General features: G+C 40.9%; 1 pseudogene; it reads right to left on the reverse strand.

The window, feature by feature from the left end:
* Positions 1 to 414: 414 nt before the first annotated feature.
* Positions 415 to 2,497, reverse strand: LOC139355977 (tigger transposable element-derived protein 1-like; annotated as a pseudogene).
* Between the last annotated feature and the right edge of the window lie 17,014 nt (positions 2,498 to 19,511).

Here is a 19,511-nt window from a genome sequence, read left to right on the forward strand (position 1 = left end):
TCATTCAGGCATTCATTCATGCAGGCATTCATTCACCAAGCAAATATTCACTGAGGGCCTTCCATGTGCTAGGCAACACTCTAGGTCCTAGATATATTAATAAACTGACAGATAAAAATCCCTGCCACGTGGAGGTTACATTTCAACTGGAGAGAACAGCCAACAAACAACACATAAGTGAAATATACTACAGGTGTACCTCAGAGATATTTTGGGTTCAGTTCAGACTACTGCAATAAAGCAAATGTTGCAATAAAGCAAATTTTTCAATAAAGTAAGTCATAATGTTTTTGGTTTTCCAGTACACATAGAAATTATGTTTATACCATACTGTAGTCTATTTAAAGTATGCAATAGAATTATGTCTAAAAAAATGCACACACCTTAATTAAAATACTTTATTACTAAAAGGAGTTAACAATTATCTGATCCTTCAGCAAGTTATAATCTGTTCGCTGATGGGGGGTCTTGCCTAAATGCTGATGGCTGCTGACTGATTGGGATAGCGGTTGCTTAAGTTCGGGGTGGCTGTGGCAATTTCTTAAAATAAGACAACAATGAAGTTTGCCACATTGGTTGACTCTTCCTTTTATGAAAGATATTTCTGTAACATGTGAAACCGTTTGATCACATTTGACCCACAGTATAACTTTTTTCAAAATTAGAAGTCAATCCTTTCAAAACCTGCTGCTCTAGCAACTCAGTTGGTGGAATATTCTAAATCCTTTGTTGTAATTTCAAAAATGTTCACAGTATCTTCACCAGGAGTAGATTCCAACTCAAGAAACTACTTTTCCTTGCTCAACCATAAGAAGCAACTCCTCATTCATTCAATGCAATCTCATTTTATTATGAGATTGCAGCAATTCAGTCACATATTTAGGCTTCACATCTAATTCTAGTTCTCTTGCTATTTCCACTACATCTACAATGACTTCCTCCACTGAAGCCTTGAACCCCTCCAAGTCATCCGTGAGGGTTGGAATCAACTTCTTCCAAACTCTTGGTAATGTTGATATTTTGACCTCCTCCCATGAATCACAAATGTTGTTCATGGCATCTAGAATAGCGATCCCTTCCAAAAGGTTTTCAACTGACCTTCCAGATCCATCAGGGGAATCACTATCTATGGCATCTATAGCCTTAAAATAATTTGCAAATAATAAGACTTGAAAGTCAAAATGAATCTTTGATCCACGGGCTGCATAATGGATGCTGTAATCGCAGGCATGAAAACAACATTTATCTCCTTGTCTGTATCCATCAGAGCTCTTGCATGACTGGGTACATTGTCAATGAGCAGTAATATTTTTGAAGGAATCTTTTTTCTGAACAAAAGGTCTCAATAGTAGGCTTAAGGTTTTCAGTAAATCCTGCTGTAAACAGGTATGCTGTCATCCAGGCTTTGTTTTTCCATTTATAGAACATGGGCAGAGTAGATTTAGCATCATTCATAAGGGCTCTAGGATTTTCAAAATGGAAAATGAGCATTGGCTTCAACTGAACGTCACCAGATGTATTAGCCTCTAATAAGAGAGCTAGCCTGTCCTTTGTAGCTTTGAAGCCAGGCATTGACTTCTGCTCTCTAGCTATGACAGCTCTAGATGGCATCTTCTTTCAACAGAAGGGTATTTTGTCTACCTCAAAAATCTGTTGAATGTAGCTACCTCCATCAGTAATCTTAGCTAAATCTCCCGGATAACTTGCTGCAGCTTCTACATCAGCACTTGCTGCTCCACCTTGTACTATTATGTTATAGAAAGCTTCTTTCCTAAAACTTCATGAACAAGTCTCTTCTAGCTTCCAAGTTTTCTTCTGCAGCTTCTTTACCTCTCTCAGCTTTCGTAGAACTAAAGAGAGTCAGAGCCTTGCTCTAGATTAGACTTTGGCTTAAAAGAATGTTGTGGCTGGTTTGATCTTCTCTCCAAACCACTCAAACTTTCTCCATATCAGCAATAAGGCTGTTTTGCTTTCTCATCATTTATGTGTTCGCTGGAGGAGCACTTTTTAAATTTCCTTCAAGAATTTTTCCTTTGCATTTACAACTTGACTAACTGGTACAACAGGCCTAGTTTTTGACCTATATCAGCTTTCAACGTACCTTCCTCGCTAAGCTGAATCATTTCCAGGTTTTGATTTAAAGTGAGAGAGGTGGGACTCTTCCTTTCACTTGAACACTCAGAGGACATTGTAGGGTTATTAATTGGCCTCATTTCAATACTGTTATGTTTCAGGGAATAGGGAGAAGAAGAGAGATGGAGGAACAGCTGGTCTATGGAACAGTTAGAACTCACACAACATGTATCAATTAAGTTTGCCATCTATGAACACGGTTTGTTTTCAACTGCAATAGTAACAAACATCGCCAATGGCAGATCACTGTAACAAATATAATAATTGAAAGAAATAATAATAACAAATTTTGAAATATGGTGAGAATTACCAAAATGTGACACAGAGACAAAGCAAACACATTACTGGAAAAATGGCACCAACAGACTTGTTCAAGGCAGGGTTGCCACAAACATTCTATTTGTCAAAATTCCAATATCCGTGAAGCTCAAAAAGCAAAGTCCAATAAAATAATGTATGTCAGTTTACTGGACAACAAGAAACTCCAAGGGAAAAAAATAAAGCAGAAAAAAAGATGTACACCGAGTACAAGGGTGAAAAGGCAGCTTCCCATTTAAAATAGGGGGTCAGTTACCAAAGGCTGGGAAGGAAGGAGGAAAGGGAGAATGAGGGGGGAAAAGGAGAATTTAAATGTATTTACTGCCACTGAACTGTACACTTAAAATGGTAAAGGTGGTGAATTACATATATATATCCTACTCCAATAAAAAATAAATTTAAAAAGTAAAATAGGGGGTCAGGTAGACCTCACAGAGTAGGTGACACCTGTACCCAAAGTTGAAAGAGGGAGTTACCCATCTGTAGAGGACAAATATTCCTGGCTGAGGAACAGACACAGGTTGAGCCTCCCACATCTGAAAACCCTAAATCTGAGGTCCCCCCAACTCCAAAGCTTTCTGAGTAATAACATGATGCTCAAAGGAAATTCTCATTAGACTATTTTGGATTTTGGGTTTGGGATGCTCAACTGTATAATATAAATATTCCCCCCAAAGAAATCCCAAGTGCCAAACACCTCTGGTCCCAGGCATTTCCGACAGGCTTAAGACAGGAGATAGGTTTGGCTGGCGCAGAGTGCGTGAGCAGGACGTGGCGCTTGGAAGAGACTTTAGGGAGCAGGCATGTGGAGCCTGGCTGGACATTCTAAAGTGAACTGAGAGACAACAGTGGGCTCCGAGCACAGATGGTCAGATTCACCACCTTGGTTAGAAGCCAACAGGACAGATTATGAAATATGAGAGAAAGAGAGGAGTAAAGGGTGACTCCACTAAGACAGTCCTTATGGCACTGGGTCATAAATATCTGTGTGTCTTTCTCCCTTATTGGACTGAGTCCCAGTGAAAGCAGACACTGTGTTAAAATGTTTAATATCAAGACCAGGGCAGAACACACAGACGAGAAACATGTTGGGTCTGATGGTCCAAATGAGCATCTCTGCCATGAGACTAACCAATAAAAAGCAAAGCTGAGACATGCCTTTAGACACTGCTTGGGAAAGCAAGTCAGAGGAAACTTTATAATGTCTGGAAACTCTATAGTGTGTCCAAAGAAATCTCCATCCAGCCCTGCTAGCCTCTCCTCACCCAGATGGGTGTTCGCTCGACACGGAAAACACCGTGTTCCTTCATGCAATGGATGTCAGAAGTACTGGCTACTAATAACCTCTTTATTGAAGGATGTGGGGGCAGATGGGGCTCCTTAGATTTGCTGATTTATAGGGGGACAGATTTGTCCTTTTCAGAGTGTTATAACCAGGATTCTTTAGAGCCAAGGGATTTCCTAATACCTAGTTTCAATCTAGCAGGCTGGCTGCTTAGGGCCTTATGAGAACTCGAGATGGCTTTAATCCTGGGTGGGGGCAGCACCAAGAAGCCCACTGGACTGTCAGGAGATGCCCCTCTCTAGCAGGCTCCATGCTTCTGAAAGCACATATGTCAGAAGAATTATAGCTCCTTCCAGATACTGAGCATTTCCTCTGATCCTGCCTGCTCTATCAGTTCTGCTAATGATCTCTTTACTGCCTATGAGGGCAGAGCAAATAAGCCACTGGGAATGGCATCAGCACGAATTTCTTTAAAGCCTATTTTTCAGAGACCAGACCTAGAGCCAGTAAAGCCTGGAGTGAATATGGGCACAGGCTCTAGATGACCACAAAGCACAGAACTGGGTTAACCAATAGCAAAGTAAGTACATACCCAGGGCACCAACAAGGAAGGGAGAGAGAGAAGAAACTCAAAAACCTAGCAAGAGGCCACTTAATTTCAGCATGTATGTAAGTGTTGTGTCATCGCGAAAATAAATCGCTGTAAGTCTAAGTCAGTCTCATGCTGAATTCCACGTGCTGGGTGGCGTGGTAAGCTTGTCGCTGTGAGAGGTCTCTCACCCAGCCCCATCCACAAACCTGGAGGCTTCTTAAAGCTGCATTATGGGCATAAGAAACAAAACTCCTTCATCTGATTACAAGCTCTTCTACGTAATAAACTCTATAACGTTTTCAAAGACCAGGGAGTGTTTGGGGTTTATCAACCCCAAACTAGATTTGTGGTGAGTTACAAAAGCAGTTTTGCCGGACTCTCAGAAGCGTCTCTATAGACCAGCTGCCATCACAGGTGCCAAGCTGCGTGTGACACAAGCCTCCTCCCTGACAAGGCACCCACGGGGTCTGTCCACAGTGGACAGAACAACCACTGGCCCTGGAGGGGAAGGTATTTTCACCCTCACGTGAACAACCACCAAGTATTATTTCTATCTTTCCTGTGCTCCTTGGCACTTGTGATATAATGTTTATTTGTGCTCTTTGAAAAGGGATGGAAAATATGCAGCATTGCGCCCTTTTCCTACCCAACTCACCCATGATAGATGTTTTCTTTGATCACAGTGGTTTTTTTCCACTAACCTAGATAAAGTCTCAGCATTTTCTCCATACAGCACTCCAGGCAGCCAAGACCAACCAGCCAACCAAACACCAGTGGCGTATGACAAGAAGCCTGCCTTTCATCCTGATATATGCTGGATCGTCAGCTGTTTGAAGGGCGGGAAACACATCTTCTGCATCTTTGTATCAAAGGTAGTACCGGCTCCCATCTTGGACACAAACAGCAATCAAGGCTCATTTTCTATTCCAGAAATATAACACAGAACCAAGTCAATGTGGTCTACTACTGCCAGAAGCTTAGATTCACTCAACAAACACTTACGAAGCCATCTTTGATGAAACAATGGTGTGATTATAGCATTGATCACAAAGAAATTATGTGTGGGCCACTCCAAAAGGCCAAAGAGATGGCTCCAGAAATTAGATTAAATGCAAGGTGCTATTTTAAACAAATAGCAATTAATGTCACCAATTAATAGCAATTAATGTCACCAGATCCTTGAAGAATGGCCTCCCAGAAGCACTACTGTCATCTTCTCGAACATCCTGGCATTCTGTGATAAAATGGCTTTGAGATGGCATATATCATTACTAAGACATTCTTTTCACATTTATTTTCCTCATTACCATTGTTAAGAAACTGAATGGAGAAGGCTTCTATGACTGAGATAATGACTTCTGAGTCCTTTATACCAGCTGTTAAAAGCTACCCAAACTGACAATCCGATTTGTTTTCATTTCTTCTTTAACCAACCCAAAGAAGAGTTAGGTTGAAGTTTTTGAAAGTACCTTAAAACTTTCGTAAGACTCATTAATAACAGGACTGAGCGGCATGTCCAGGTTGGCGTCTGTTACTTCCATCAGGGCAAGAGCTGCAGCTCTCCTGAACCCAATTACCCTGTCTAATGAGGCTCATTAATCAGTCCTTGTAGCTTTGGAGAATCCCAGGGGAGGATCTGTTGACTTTGGAGCAGACAGCACAGTCGTAGTCATATTTTATGTGTCAAACCTCTAACAAAGTTAAGCACAGTTAGTTAAGTGCAGTCATGTTTACTAACAGTATGCTAATGGTTTTATTGCCCTCCCCATTTTTTAAGTCAGGCAACAACTACTTGGGACAAATAGCCTGAACTTGTGCTTTGGATCCTTCCAGATAAGCTCAGTTGTTTATACTTCCTTAGCATGGATGTGAAGATCAAGTGAGTTAACATATATGAGAATGCTCTGCATGGCAAGTGGTGCACAGTAAATTGTGATCAAACAGTGACCAAACAGTGGTCCCTTCACCCAGCAGGTCCCATGATGTTCTAGCCACCACCTGGGCTGACTCTAGCTCACACTGGCTGCTCAGAGATACTCAGGCTCCCAGTCTCTTCTTCTCTGAATGAGACCTTCTGGGATTTCCATCAGCTAATCTCTGGCAAATCTGTGGCTTGGTCAGATTGAGGGAATAAGTTTAAGGATTAAATAAATATCCATACATCTGTGACCTTGGGCATATCATTTCACCTCTCCAAGTGTTGGTGTCCTCATCTATAGAGTGAATATAACTAAATACTGGCAGACTCACAACATGCTGGTGGGATGCATGTAGTGACTTCAGCAAGGTATCTTGAATGAAATAAGATCTCAATAAATAGTGCCCCTTACTATGTTGGATATTGTTTCTAATCAAATTGGAAATACTTAAAAGACAAATGAAATCTGGCCCATTAATGAACAAATTATTTTTGTCCCCTTGAGATAAGGTAAGTTCTTTGCTTGAGTGGATGGAACTGAGTAGATGGGGACAAAATGACTCATCTCTTTCTTCAGGCAGGGAGAGGATTAGCTGAGACACAGAGAGGAGCAACTCCTCCTAGTATGTTTTTGGGGGATTTTGAGGGTTTTATTTTTTCTTTTTGCAGATGAGAATCGCTCTGGAACTTAAGAAACAGACAAACAAAAAACAAACAAACAAACAAAAAGTCAGTCTGTCCCTGCACAAGAAACAGAAGAGAATTTCTTTCTTTTCGAAAGCAAAAAAGGAGGGGATAAGTATTTTGATCAATATTACCCAGGCAATAAATGACCATGCCAGATTGTCTGACATTCTCGTTCAGAATGTTCACTCCTCTACACCAGATGCTTCTCACTGTGAGGCTTTGAAGTAGTTCAGAGAAATCTCAAAAGAGGACAGTTTCAGGAAGTGCCAACAACTGCAAAGTTAAGGGCTCTTCAAAACAGGTGTCAAAGTTAGTAACAACGGTCAACCTTACTGAGCACTCACTGTGTGCCAAGTCCTTTACCATGGCTCATCTCACAAAATTTCAACAATTCACAAAGTTGATGGCAGCAATATCCTCACTTGACCTGTGATGAAACTGAGCCCAAGGAAGGTAAAGCATATTTAGACAGGTAAGTTTTTTTTTTAATCTTCTACAAACTATTCCAGAGAGAGAAAGAGGAAAGAGGAAAGGCCTCATTTTATGAGACTTTTGAATCAAAACCAGGCAAGAAAATAAACCATAATTTAATCTCATTTATGAACACAGATGTAAAAATTTAAATATTAATATAAAAAAATTGAATTTGGCTCATGCCTGTAATCTCAGCACTTTGGAAGGCCAAGGAGAGCAGATCACTTGAGGTCAGGAGTTCAACACCAGCCTGGCCAACATGGTAAAACCCCATCTCTACTAAAAATACAAAAAAAAAAAAAAATTAGCTGGGCACAATAGTGTGCACCTGTAATCCTAGCTACTTGGGAGGCTGAGGCAGGAGAATCACTTGAACCCAGGAGGCAGAGGCTGCAGTGAGCAGAGATCACACCACTGCACTCTAGCCTGGGCAACAAAGCTAGGCTCTGTCCAAAAAAAAAAAGAAACATACAAACAAACAAACAGAATTTGCCTCTATTGCATACACACACACACACACACACACACACACACACTTAAAATATTAGTGCCTTCAGGTTGCACTGAGTTGGGTTAAAAAAAAAACATTCAGGCCAACTAGAATTTATCCTAGGAGTGTAAAGATGGGTCAACATTAGAATATCTTTAATATAATCTACTGCAATAACAGATTAAAGGAGCAAATGACAGTATTATCTCAGTTATACTGGGCTACATGTTGACCCCCCAAAAAAGATATGTCCTCATCTTAATCCCTGAAACTGTGAATGTTATCGTATTTGGAGAAAGTATCTTTGTGCATACAATTAAGGATCTTGAGATGAGGAAATCATCCTGGATTATCTAGATAGGCCTTAATTTCAGTGACAAGTGTCCTTATAAGAGGCACACATGGAAGACAGAGGAGAAGGTGTTGTGTTCAGTGACTGGAAGGACGCAGCTACAGGCCAGGGAGCACCAAGCATCGTCTGCAGCCCCCAGAACCTAGGAGAGCAGCATGGAATGGATTCTCGCTCAGAGCCTCCACAAGGAACCAGTCCTGCAGACACCTGGATTTTAGACCTTGGCCTCCAGGAATGTGAGAGAATAAATTTCTTTTATTTTAAGTTATCCACTTTGTGGCAATTTGTTCCAGCGGCCAAAAGAGACTAATCCACCAATGAATAAAGAAAAACCATTCAAGAAAATTCAACCTTCATTCATAGAAAATAACTCAGTAAGCCAGGAATGGCAAAGAAATGCAATTTAGAGATGAGAAGATGTCTGCGACACACACATCCAACAAGGGATTTAATATTTAAAATGTGGAAAGATTGCAAATCAAGAAAAAAAAAAAGTGGGAAAAACTTTCATGGAAAAATGGGCATTATAGATGAGCAGGCAAGTCAGAGAAGAGGAAACCCACTTGATCACACTTGTAATCAAGGAAATGCAAATTAAAATACAAAAGAGGTTCTATTTCACACTCATCAAGTTGACTAAAAGTTTATGATGAAAATATCAAGTTGGCAAATGTGCAGAGAAATGAACTCAGCAGGCCTGATTGTTCAAATCTTGTGCATCCTCAGTGGGGCCTGCTGTGTGACAGCCCTTGGCTGGCTCCTGGTAACTGAGCTATTCCCTGTGCTACTAACAGACAGGGCATTTTAAACACTTGGAGGCTTTAACCATGCAGTACCAGCTTGTCTAGACAATTTGTGCAAGTTCTGTGGTTTATGGCAGACATATGCTTTTCTTCTGCAGGTCTGGAGTTTCATTAACTATAGCTAGTCACAAAGGCAATATGTAACTGTATGACCAGACTCCATTTAAAACTCTAGACCTTTAGGCTCAAACAAGCTTCTCTGGGTAGAAAACTCACAGCACGGCGGGGCGCGGTGGCTCATGCCTGTAATCCCAGCACTTTGGGAGGCCAAGGCAGGCAAATCACAAGATCAAGAGATAGAGACCATCCTGGCTAACATGGTGAAACCTCGTCTCTACTACAAATACAAAAATTAGCCAGGCGTGGTGGTGGGTGCCTATAATCACAGTTACTCCGGAGGCTAAGGCAGGAGAATCGCTGGAACCCGGGAGGCGGAGGTTGCGGTGAGCCAAGATCACGCCATTGCACTCCAAGTTTGCTCTTGAGTGACAAGAGCAAAACTCTGTCTCAAAAAAAAAAAAGAAAAGAAAAGAAAACCCACAGCACTTGTTGCAGTGAGTTGCTGGAGGAATAAGCATGATCTGTACCACTCCATTGTGAAGGGATTCAGGAAGCTGGTCTCCCAAGTCTTGGCCTGTCACGCCTTTTTCCTTTATCGATTTTGCTTTGTATCCTTTTGTTGGAATAAATCCTGGCTGTGGGTAATAACTCTTACAAAGTCTTGTGAGTCCTTCTAGGAAATTACTGAACTGAGGAGTAATCTTGGGGACCACCAAAACAGTGAGAATGTAGAGAAACAAGACTGTCACACACAGTTGGTATGCCAATCATTTTGGAGGGCAATGTGACAAGATTCAGGGAAGTTAAAGATGCACATGCGCTAAATCCCAACACTTCCTTTTCTACTTTTCTAATCTAAAAAAACTCTCCCTCAAGCCTATGCACAAAAATGTTGGCGACATCATTGTTTCTCACTGAGTGTAACTTAAAAATCTATGGATAGAATTATGGAAAAATAAGCTGTTGCATATTTGTCTAACAGAAAATGGCAAAGCATTTCAAATGACTAAGAGCAACACTGACATGGTTAATGTTATGTAAAAGAAGGAAGTTGCAAAATATGCACAGTAGGATACCATTTATGCAAAGTTTAAAAACATGTAGAACTCATTCTTTAAGACATAGGAGTACAACACACCAACTTTATGACAGAAGCTACCCCACAGAGAGAAGCAGAGGAATAGGCTGGGGAATGGGGAGGCATGCAAGATGGGGGTTTACACAGATCTGCAATGTTTTCCTTCTTATCTCCCAAAAAAGAGTCATAGCAAATATGAAAAAATGTTAACATTTATTAAAGCTAGAAGGTAAGTTTGTTATGTTATTTTGCATATTTGAAGCATTCCACAGTTTTTTAAAAAAACATAAAAATGAAGAGTCAAGTGACTGACTTAAGGCCACAAGTTAACATCAAACTGAGATTTGAGCTCTGGCTCCCAAGCCTGGCTACAACCTGCACCAAGTGTCCCCTCATTTCTGTAGTCTGTTCATTAAAACCCAGGCAAATTATCCTAATCGCATTTATACTATGCTCATGCAGGCTTCTGAATTACATTTCAGCAAAATGCTGATTTCACTTTAAAACTTTGGTTGCTATTCACAACAATTACATTCTGAGTTCTCACAAGCTCTTCATATGACAGGTCCCACATTAATGACAAAGGTCTTATAGATAGACTTCAGGAGGCAATTAAAAACTCCAGAGAAGGCAAAGCTACTAAATCTCAAGTTATGGGACATCTTGTTCGTTCAAAATATTGAATAAAAGAAAATTAAAATCAATAGGAAGGTCTGAAGACACACAACTTGGTCAGCTGAACATAAATTACAAGTTCTTAATTGAACAATGTATATGTGCTGATGGGCTCATCTCATCTTTTGAGAAACATAAATGGCTTTCAGTTTGTCATCATATGACTGAAACCAATACCTTTGGTATTAAAAGATGAAAAGCCTGAGAATAAGGATAAAAATCAAACACTTAAGTTATCTAAAAGAAGTAAGCAGGAGATGTGAGTCATGTGCTGTGCTGTCTTATAATTTTAACTAAAATCGGTGGGAGCTAGCTAGTTTTAATTAATATTTTAGAGTTTTCCTTAATTAAAACTTGCCAGAAAGTACAAGGACTTGTTTTTACGTTCTTGTTAACATACTTGTTATTCAATTTCACAAATGTTTCATCAGGAACTACTTCTAAGTGAAGCATTGTTCTAGGATCTGTAGAAGTAAGAAATCCCTTCAGTATGATAACAGTAACCAAAACCACTGCTACTATCACTACTCTATTGGATGCCTTTCATGTGCCAGCAACTCTGCTAGAAGATTTGCATCATTAGGAGGAGAATGAAATACGTGTGTGTGGAAGCAGAGACCGAAGAACATAGGGAATGAAGAATCTTGCTAAGACCAAAGAGCAGAAATGGAAAAATGTGTTCATAGAAGGGAATAGCAAAGTTTGAGATATTGAAAGCAGAGATGGTCTTAACAGTTGTAAGGTTGCTAAAGTATATGAATTGTCTTTTGCTGCTGTAACAAATGTAGTGGACTAAGCAACACAAATTTATCATCTTACAGGTCTGCAGATCAGAAGCCCAACACTGGTCCTACAGGGCTAAAATCAAGGAATGCAAGGCTGTGTTCCTTCTGGAGCCTCTTGGGGAGAATCTGTTTCTTTGCCTTTTCCAGCTCCTAGAGCCCCCCCTGCCTTCTTCATGGCCCCTTCTTCCATCCTCACCGTCAGCAACAGTGGGTTAAATCCTCCTCACATCACATCACTCCAACCTTCTTTGCTCTCCCTTTGCCACTTTTTTTTTTTTTTTTTTTGGAGATGGAGTCTCGCTCTGTCACCCAGGCTGGAGTGCAGTGGCGCAGTCTGGGCTGACTGCAAGCTCCGCCTCCCGGGTTCACGCCATTCTCCTGCCTCAGCCTCCCGAGTAGCTGGGACTACAGGTGCCCGCCACCACACCCGGCTAATTTTTTGTATTTTTAGTAGAGACAGGGTTTCACCGTGTTAGCCAGGATGGTCTCGATCTCCTAACCTTGTGATCCGCCCGCCTCGGCCTCCCAAAGTGCTGGGATTACAGGCGTGAGCCACCGCGCCCGGCCCCCTTTGCCACTTTTAAAGACGCTTGTGATCGTATTGGGTATACCCAGATAATCCAGGACGATCTCCCTGTTTTAAAATCAGCTAATTAGCAACCTTGATTCCATCTGCTCCTTTAACTTCCATCTGCTATGTAATGTGTTACGTTTATAGGTTTCAGGGATTAGGACTTGGATGTCTTGGGTGGAGGCATTATTTTTTATATTTTACAGAAGTTACTAAAAAATCCCAATCCAAACTAGCTTAAGCAAACAAGGCTTTTTATTGGAAAGATGTCATAATAACACAACACCTTAAGGGCAACCCAGTCTTAGGAGCAGAGTCAATCCAGAAATCCCTCTTTCCCATAATATGACTGAAACCAATACCTTTGGTATTAAAAGATGAAAAGCCCAAGAAGAAGAATTAAAATCAAACGCTCAAGTTCTCAAAAAGAAGTGAACAGAAGATGTGAATCATACATGCTGTGCTGTCTTATAATTTTAACTAAAATCAGTGGGAGGTGGCTAGTTTTAATTAATATTTTAGAGTTTTCCTTAATTAAAACTTGCCAGAAAATACAAGAAATTGTTTCTACATTGTTGTTAATATACTTGCTATTCAGTTTCACAAATGAGTCTCTCATCTCTACTTGGCTACAAGTAGATGTCTTATATTGAAGACCGGCTTCTTTTACTCTCAGTCCACATATCAGAAGAATATGGCTACCAGCAATTCTTTGAATTTTACACCTTACATTCCAGGCACCAAGAAAAGAAGCTTGCTTTCCCTCCACTCTCTTCCAGTTCCAATATACCAAAGAAGACATTACTTGGCCCATCTTGAGCCAAGGTCTTACATCGTCTTGGATGGAGGTTCAAAAGGCTGCCACCTGGAACCATGGAAACAGGGTAGGGGTGAGAAACAGTTTCCCAAAGAAAAAGATGAAGGAGTAGTAATGAGTAAACAAACCAGTAGAGATCTACATAGTGACTACATGGAGTCAGACATGGTGATTGAGGACCACACATCAGAGGAAGATAGAGGAATACGTGGATTTCAATATAATGGGATGTGTGTGATCAGCACGGCTTGCACAAAATGCTGTGGGGACTCAGGGTTTCCTTCCAGCAGCAGAGCTCAGTGAGGCTAAAATGCAAGGTGAGGCAAAGAAAGGAGCCTGAGATAAAGCAGAACAGAAAGAGTGGGAAATAGATTGTGGTCAAGTCTTCAACAACAAGCTAAGGTGTTTCTTTTAAAACAGGTACCTGGTACCTGTAGTCCCAGCTACTCAGGAGGCTGAGGCAGGAGAATGCCATGAACCCAGGCGGCGGAGCTTGCAGTGAGCCGAGACTGTGCCACTGCACTCCAACCTAGGCAACAAAGCAAGACTCTGTCTTAAAAAACAAACAAACAAACAAAAAAACAGGTGCCTGGCAATAGATCCACCTTGTGTTTTAGAAAGATCATCCCAGGGGTTAAAGGGGAGGTTGACAGCTGCTAAGCAGGGCAAGACTCTGTCCGATGACACAAGTTAGGAAGCTGCTACCACAGTCGGGAGAGGAGCCCAGAATTAGGCCAAACCATCTGGAGATGGGAAAGGATTGAGGCACGTTCAGAATGGAATTTCAGAAGACAGAGGAGGGCAGAGTTGGTTAAGGAGAAGGGGAAAATAAGCCTAAGTGGTCCCAGGTGGTGACTTCAGCAGGATTTGGAAGCCTGGCTTGAGAGCAGGGACATCCTGCTAATTGGGAAGGAATTAAATCTAAACTGATTTTTTGTGACTTTCACTCCTTTCCATGACTGTGTTAGTAAATGTTTAACTACTGGCTAGGGGCAGGGACCAGGGTTGGAGGAACCTTCATCTGTAGAATTTACCACTTTCTGTGGTATGAATACTCCTACTGTGGCCAATTTCAAACTACTAATGCAAAGTCACGAAATCCAGACTTGGGAAGCCAGCCAGCAGAAGCCAGCTCCAGCACAGCCCTGCTTTTCATTCTTCATGATGATGATCCTTTACAACTGTCATGTCCCAGTCCATGGAGGACCAGGTCTCTAGAGCCAGGCTTCTCTGGTGGACTTTACGGGGCCCGTTGTTCACAGACCTCTCCTGTCCAATCCTCTCCTGTCCTCCTCAGCACCTGAGCATCTGACCACCACACAAAAGTGACAAGAGGACGCAGTAGGATTTGCAAATGCTTAGCTGAATATTGACAAGAGCAGCTAGTCAATGGGTGGATAGTGACTACAGCAGGCACCATGGGAGGCAGTGCAGCACAGTGGATAATAACAGTGGACTCAGAGGCCAGACCACCTGGTTTCAATTCAGCTACTCCACTTACTGGCTCTGTGACTTTTGGCCCAGTTATTTAACTACCCTGTGCCTCTCATCATAATCTGCAACGGGAATTTCCCAAGATGTTAAGGCATTTGTGTCTGCCACAAGATAGAAGCTTCCTAAAACCGACCAGCGAGGCAGTCAGTAACAAGGAGTGCCCAAACATGTCCGAAAAACAAAAGCAAACACCTCTCCAAACACCTAAATGGCAGCTGAAGTGGTTTCTCCACTTTCATAAAAAATAATCAAATGTCAGCCTTGTAAATATTTATGATTCCAAGCAGACAGTTCATATTTGAGCATCAATTGTTTAAAGATGATTTGAGTGGTTTCTGACAGAAATCTTATATCCTACACATGCCCTGTACACAATACTTAGAAAACATGCCTTTATAATGTTTTCCAAGATAAGGTCAGAAAGGCAACTAAATGTGATTACGTTAACCCATCCAGAGCGTCATTTATTCTGGTCGTTGCATTTGTAAAGGTTAAAAGCAAAGGAGTTTTATTGGCAGAAGGCCACTCTGACTATTCTCATTTATAATTAAATATTATTTGAGTCATAGTGTTTCTGCTTCTTAGATGAATTTCCTCATAGACCACAACAAGAAAATGAGAGAAAGAGCAAAGAAGTCATCACAACGATGTTTGTTCCGATTGTTTCAGTAGGGCATGGGAGTGTGCCGCAGTTAAGTTTAGAGGCTTCTGCTAGTAACTGTGACTTTAAACAAATCATGTGATTCTCAGTTTCCCCTATGCTAAGAAAAATAACTTAAATCTTCTATCAATAATAAGCATTATTAATGTACCATTAATCGCTCATTTAAAAATGAAAACAGTTCTGAAATTCTAATGTGACTTTTGGTTCCAAAACACAGTGGTTCTGTGAATTTGATAGCAAGGATCTAAGAATCACAGGAAAAACAGGGATATTTTACTCAGGTACTCAAGAATAAGCCCCCAAATCTCTCTGAAATCATGAGTTTCAAGTGTTTCAACCCACCAATACTCTGCCCAGAGTATAAATGTCTGGATATTAATTAAATCTCGGGTTTTGTCCATTTTTTTCTACTCTGCTAGAAAAAGCAAGAGAAAAGGAAGACATAGGGAAAGAGCCAAAAACAATTCAGTAAGCCTGTTTGAGAATCGGCCTGACTGTAAATTGGTCGGAGCTCAAATAATCATTTACCAAGATTTCTTTGGTATGATTGGCCAATTAGAAGAGCAAGTAATTCACTTACAATCATGCTTAATCGATATGGAATTATCAGAGGATGAAGAGTTTTATGAAAGTGAATTTTCTAGAAAATTGATGCACAAAAGCTTTTGTTTTTAAATACAGAGGATAGAAAACATTCTAAAATACAGTATCTGCTTCCCTGGATGCTTATACTGATAATAATGAGCTCAATTAACCTTTTTTTGGATATTCAGGTTTGGCATCATTGAACATCTCTGATTGCACAAAATGCGCCAGTTTATAGCAGGACTCACAGGCACTGTTGTAACCCTTCCCACCAACTCCCCCACTCCTATGTTGGTGAAGCCCATCTGCCATGGTCCAGACTGGTATGGCCAGGCACCAGCTTCCCCAGCCTGCCTTGCAGCTAGAGCCTGAATGCATGACTCAAACTTGACCAATGGAACATTCTGAGGAACTTGTGGAAAAGTTGAGGGTGAAGGGAGTTTGCTTTGTTTTGAGTCTAAGTAAAAAGAGATGAGAAAAAGATAACTTCTCTTCTATTGTTTTAAGCCACCCAGTTTGTGGTAATTTGTTCCAGCAGCCCTAGGAAAGAATCCAAGGCTGTAAGAGAGGACAGCATGTAAAAAGAACGGCAGGGAGCGCCGGGCGCGGTGGCTCACGCCTGTAATCCCAGCACTCTGGGAGGCCGAGACGGGCAGATCACGAGGTCAGGAGATCGAGACCATCCTGGCTCACACGGTGAAACCCTGTCTCTACTAAAAATACAAAAAAAATTAGCCGGGCGAGGTGGCGGGCACCTGTAGTCCCAGTTACTCAGGAGGCTGAGGCAGGAGAATGGCGTGAACCTGGGAGGCGGAGTTTGTAGTGAGCTGAGATCCGGCCACTGCATTCCAGCCTGGGCCACAGAGCAAGACTCCGTCTCAAAAAAAAAGAAAAAAGAAAAAAGGAAAAAAGAATGGCAGGGAGCTGTGTAGACCTAGAGTGAAAGGGACACATATTTTGTTGATGGAATGAGTTTTCTATGGAGGAGGCTATAAATCACAGGCTCATCTGTGGATATCCATCAAATTCTTTGGAGTGCTGATGATGCAAATGGAAATTATTGACTTTGGGGGCACTGACTGTGTAGCCAAGTTCATTGCACATGGCGGAAAAAGTCTCAAATGACACACCCACCCCCTTTCCCCCTTCATCACCAGTCTGCTCACTGCCATCCTAATAAATTTACGCCACTGGGAATAGTGCTAGTAAATCCATCCTGGACAAACCTGCAAAGCCTTATTTGAACTTTGAAAAAATTTCCTTCTTTTGCATCAAGAGATCCATAGACACAGTTAATGAGCAAACTACAAATCTGAGCTTTGGGGACCATTAAAGTGAGCTCTTCAAAGAATTGTGAGACAAATTCCATCTGTTAGAATTTTTGGAGAGCCACCCAAAGTGCACCCTACTCATTAGTACCTGCTTTCTACGTGTCTTTCTGCTCAGCCGATGTAAACTCCTTGAGAACAGGGATCCTGTTTGTTTTAAATTTGTTTTCTTTAAGTCCAGTACATTCATTTAGTCAGTAAGTACTTCTAGAGAAGACTCTGCTAAACCCTATTACCAATAGAAATTTGGCATATTTCTACCAAAAAATCATGTATTCAACAAATATTTATTAAAGATAAATTTATCTGTAATATTTAATATTCATTGTATTAATATTAAATATTAATTTTATTTAATATTTAATAATAGGCTGCAATGGACACCAGGAGAGGTCACATTAAGGACTTGGTGTTACTCTGAGATCACCCAGAAGCCACTGGAAGGTGATTCGTGGTGGTTGTCCTGGTTTGGTTTTTGGTTTATTTATTTAATAATAAATAATATTTAAATAAATATTAAATTTATTCTATATTTAATAAATTGATTAAAGATAAATATTTGTTGAATACATTATATTTTTGGTAGAAATAAAGTAATACAAACAGATGATGGCATGAAAGGAGGGAAGAAAGGAGGGAGGGAAGGAGGGAAGAACATAGGAAGGAAGGGACTTGCCCATATGTTAAAAAAAAAATGGAGAAAGAAAAAAATAGTAGAAAAGGCTTCTGGGAAAGACTGTAGGGTCTGCATACCCAAAGAAGACCAAGATAAAAGCAGACAATGGAGAAATTCACCTGGCAAGATATATTGACCAAGATAAAAGCAGACAATGGAGAAATTCACCTGGCAAGATATATTGGACAGGCCCAGGGATCTCAAAGTCCCACCCATCCAGCTCTAGGCTGTGCTGTACCATAGAGGAAGGACAGAAAGGTCAATTAAGAACATAGTCCTCAGAGACAGACTTGAGTTTAGACAAACTTGGGGCCAGATAGCCATGTATTAATTGTAGCCTCTTACTGTTCTTCACAGCACCCTGTCCTTTTCCTCCTGCACACTTATCCCACTTTGGAATCGTGTGTTTTTATTGTTGTTTGTGTATTATCTGTCTACATTACTGGGGTACAGACTCCATACTTCATGGCTATGTGCTCACGGTGGTAGACCCAGCACTATACTAGGAACATGCAGACAGCCAATATATATTTGTGGAATACATAAATTATTGTAAGTTATGTAATCTCCTTAAGCCTGAATTTCCTCATTAGTAAAATAGTCATTATAATTGTATTTACTTCCCAGGGCTGACATGAGGATCAAGTGAGATAAAGTATTTCAAATGCTTTACTCATCAGAGATGTTCAGTAGATGATGGTTACCAGGTTATAACTAATATCATTATCACTGACATTACTACGGGCATTGTATTACTCTGTTCTCATGCTGCTAATAAAAACATATCTGAGACTAGGTAATTTATAAAGGAAAGAGGTTTAGTCGACTCATGGTTCCACTTGGCTGGGGAGGCCTCAAAATCATGGTAGAAGGCAGAGGAGGAGCTAAGTCACATCTTGCATGGCAGCAGGCAAGGGAGAGTGTGTGCAGCAGAACTCCCCTTTATAAAACCATCAGATCTCATGAGACTTATTCACTGTTATGAGAATGGCATGGGAAAGACCTGCCCTCGTGATTCAACTGCCTCCCACTGGGTCCCTCCCATGACATGTGGGAATTATGGGAGCTATAATTTGAGATTTGGATGAGGACACAGCCAAGCCATATCAGTCATAAAAGCTAATATTTTACTTCAAGTGTTAAGGTTACTTGTTTTTCTTTAAAGAGCACAATTTAAAAGGTAAACCACTACATGGACATTTGGAAAATTGGTTAATAAGATGTGAGGCCCATCAAATTAAAATGAAGGCATAGAGATGAAAATTGGATAAGGGGGACTCCCCTTCAGGGGAAAAAAGGGAATGGGGGTGCTAACCAGGTGCCAGAAGGAAGAGGTGACCAATATAACATCTTCCCTTGGACGCTCCACTTTCTTTGGCAGCATCTCCGAAGGGGCAACGTAAAACAGCAGTGGCTATACTTTGTCATGGAAACCAAGTTAGCCTCTTCCTGCTGGCCTCAAATAGGGCTTGTTCCTTTATCCTGGAATGAACATAAAAATATCAAAATCCTTTTCTGAATCGTGCAGTTTGCTGCCTATAGTTTGTATTTCCATTATTCGTCAAGCACGTATTTTCCTTGTAGTTTTTGTCAGATTTTAACTTAGAACTGCTCAACAGTTCCAGCAATGTTTAATAGAAGAAATTGTTTAGTCCACAGTTTACAACGTCATAATAAGCTACACCCAGATCCGGGTCATAATTCACACTCCACAGTAGCGTATTTA

The sequence above is a fragment of the Macaca nemestrina genome, chromosome 9, assembly GCF_043159975.1.
Source record: "Macaca nemestrina isolate mMacNem1 chromosome 9, mMacNem.hap1, whole genome shotgun sequence".
Lineage (NCBI taxonomy): Eukaryota > Metazoa > Chordata > Mammalia > Primates > Cercopithecidae > Macaca > Macaca nemestrina.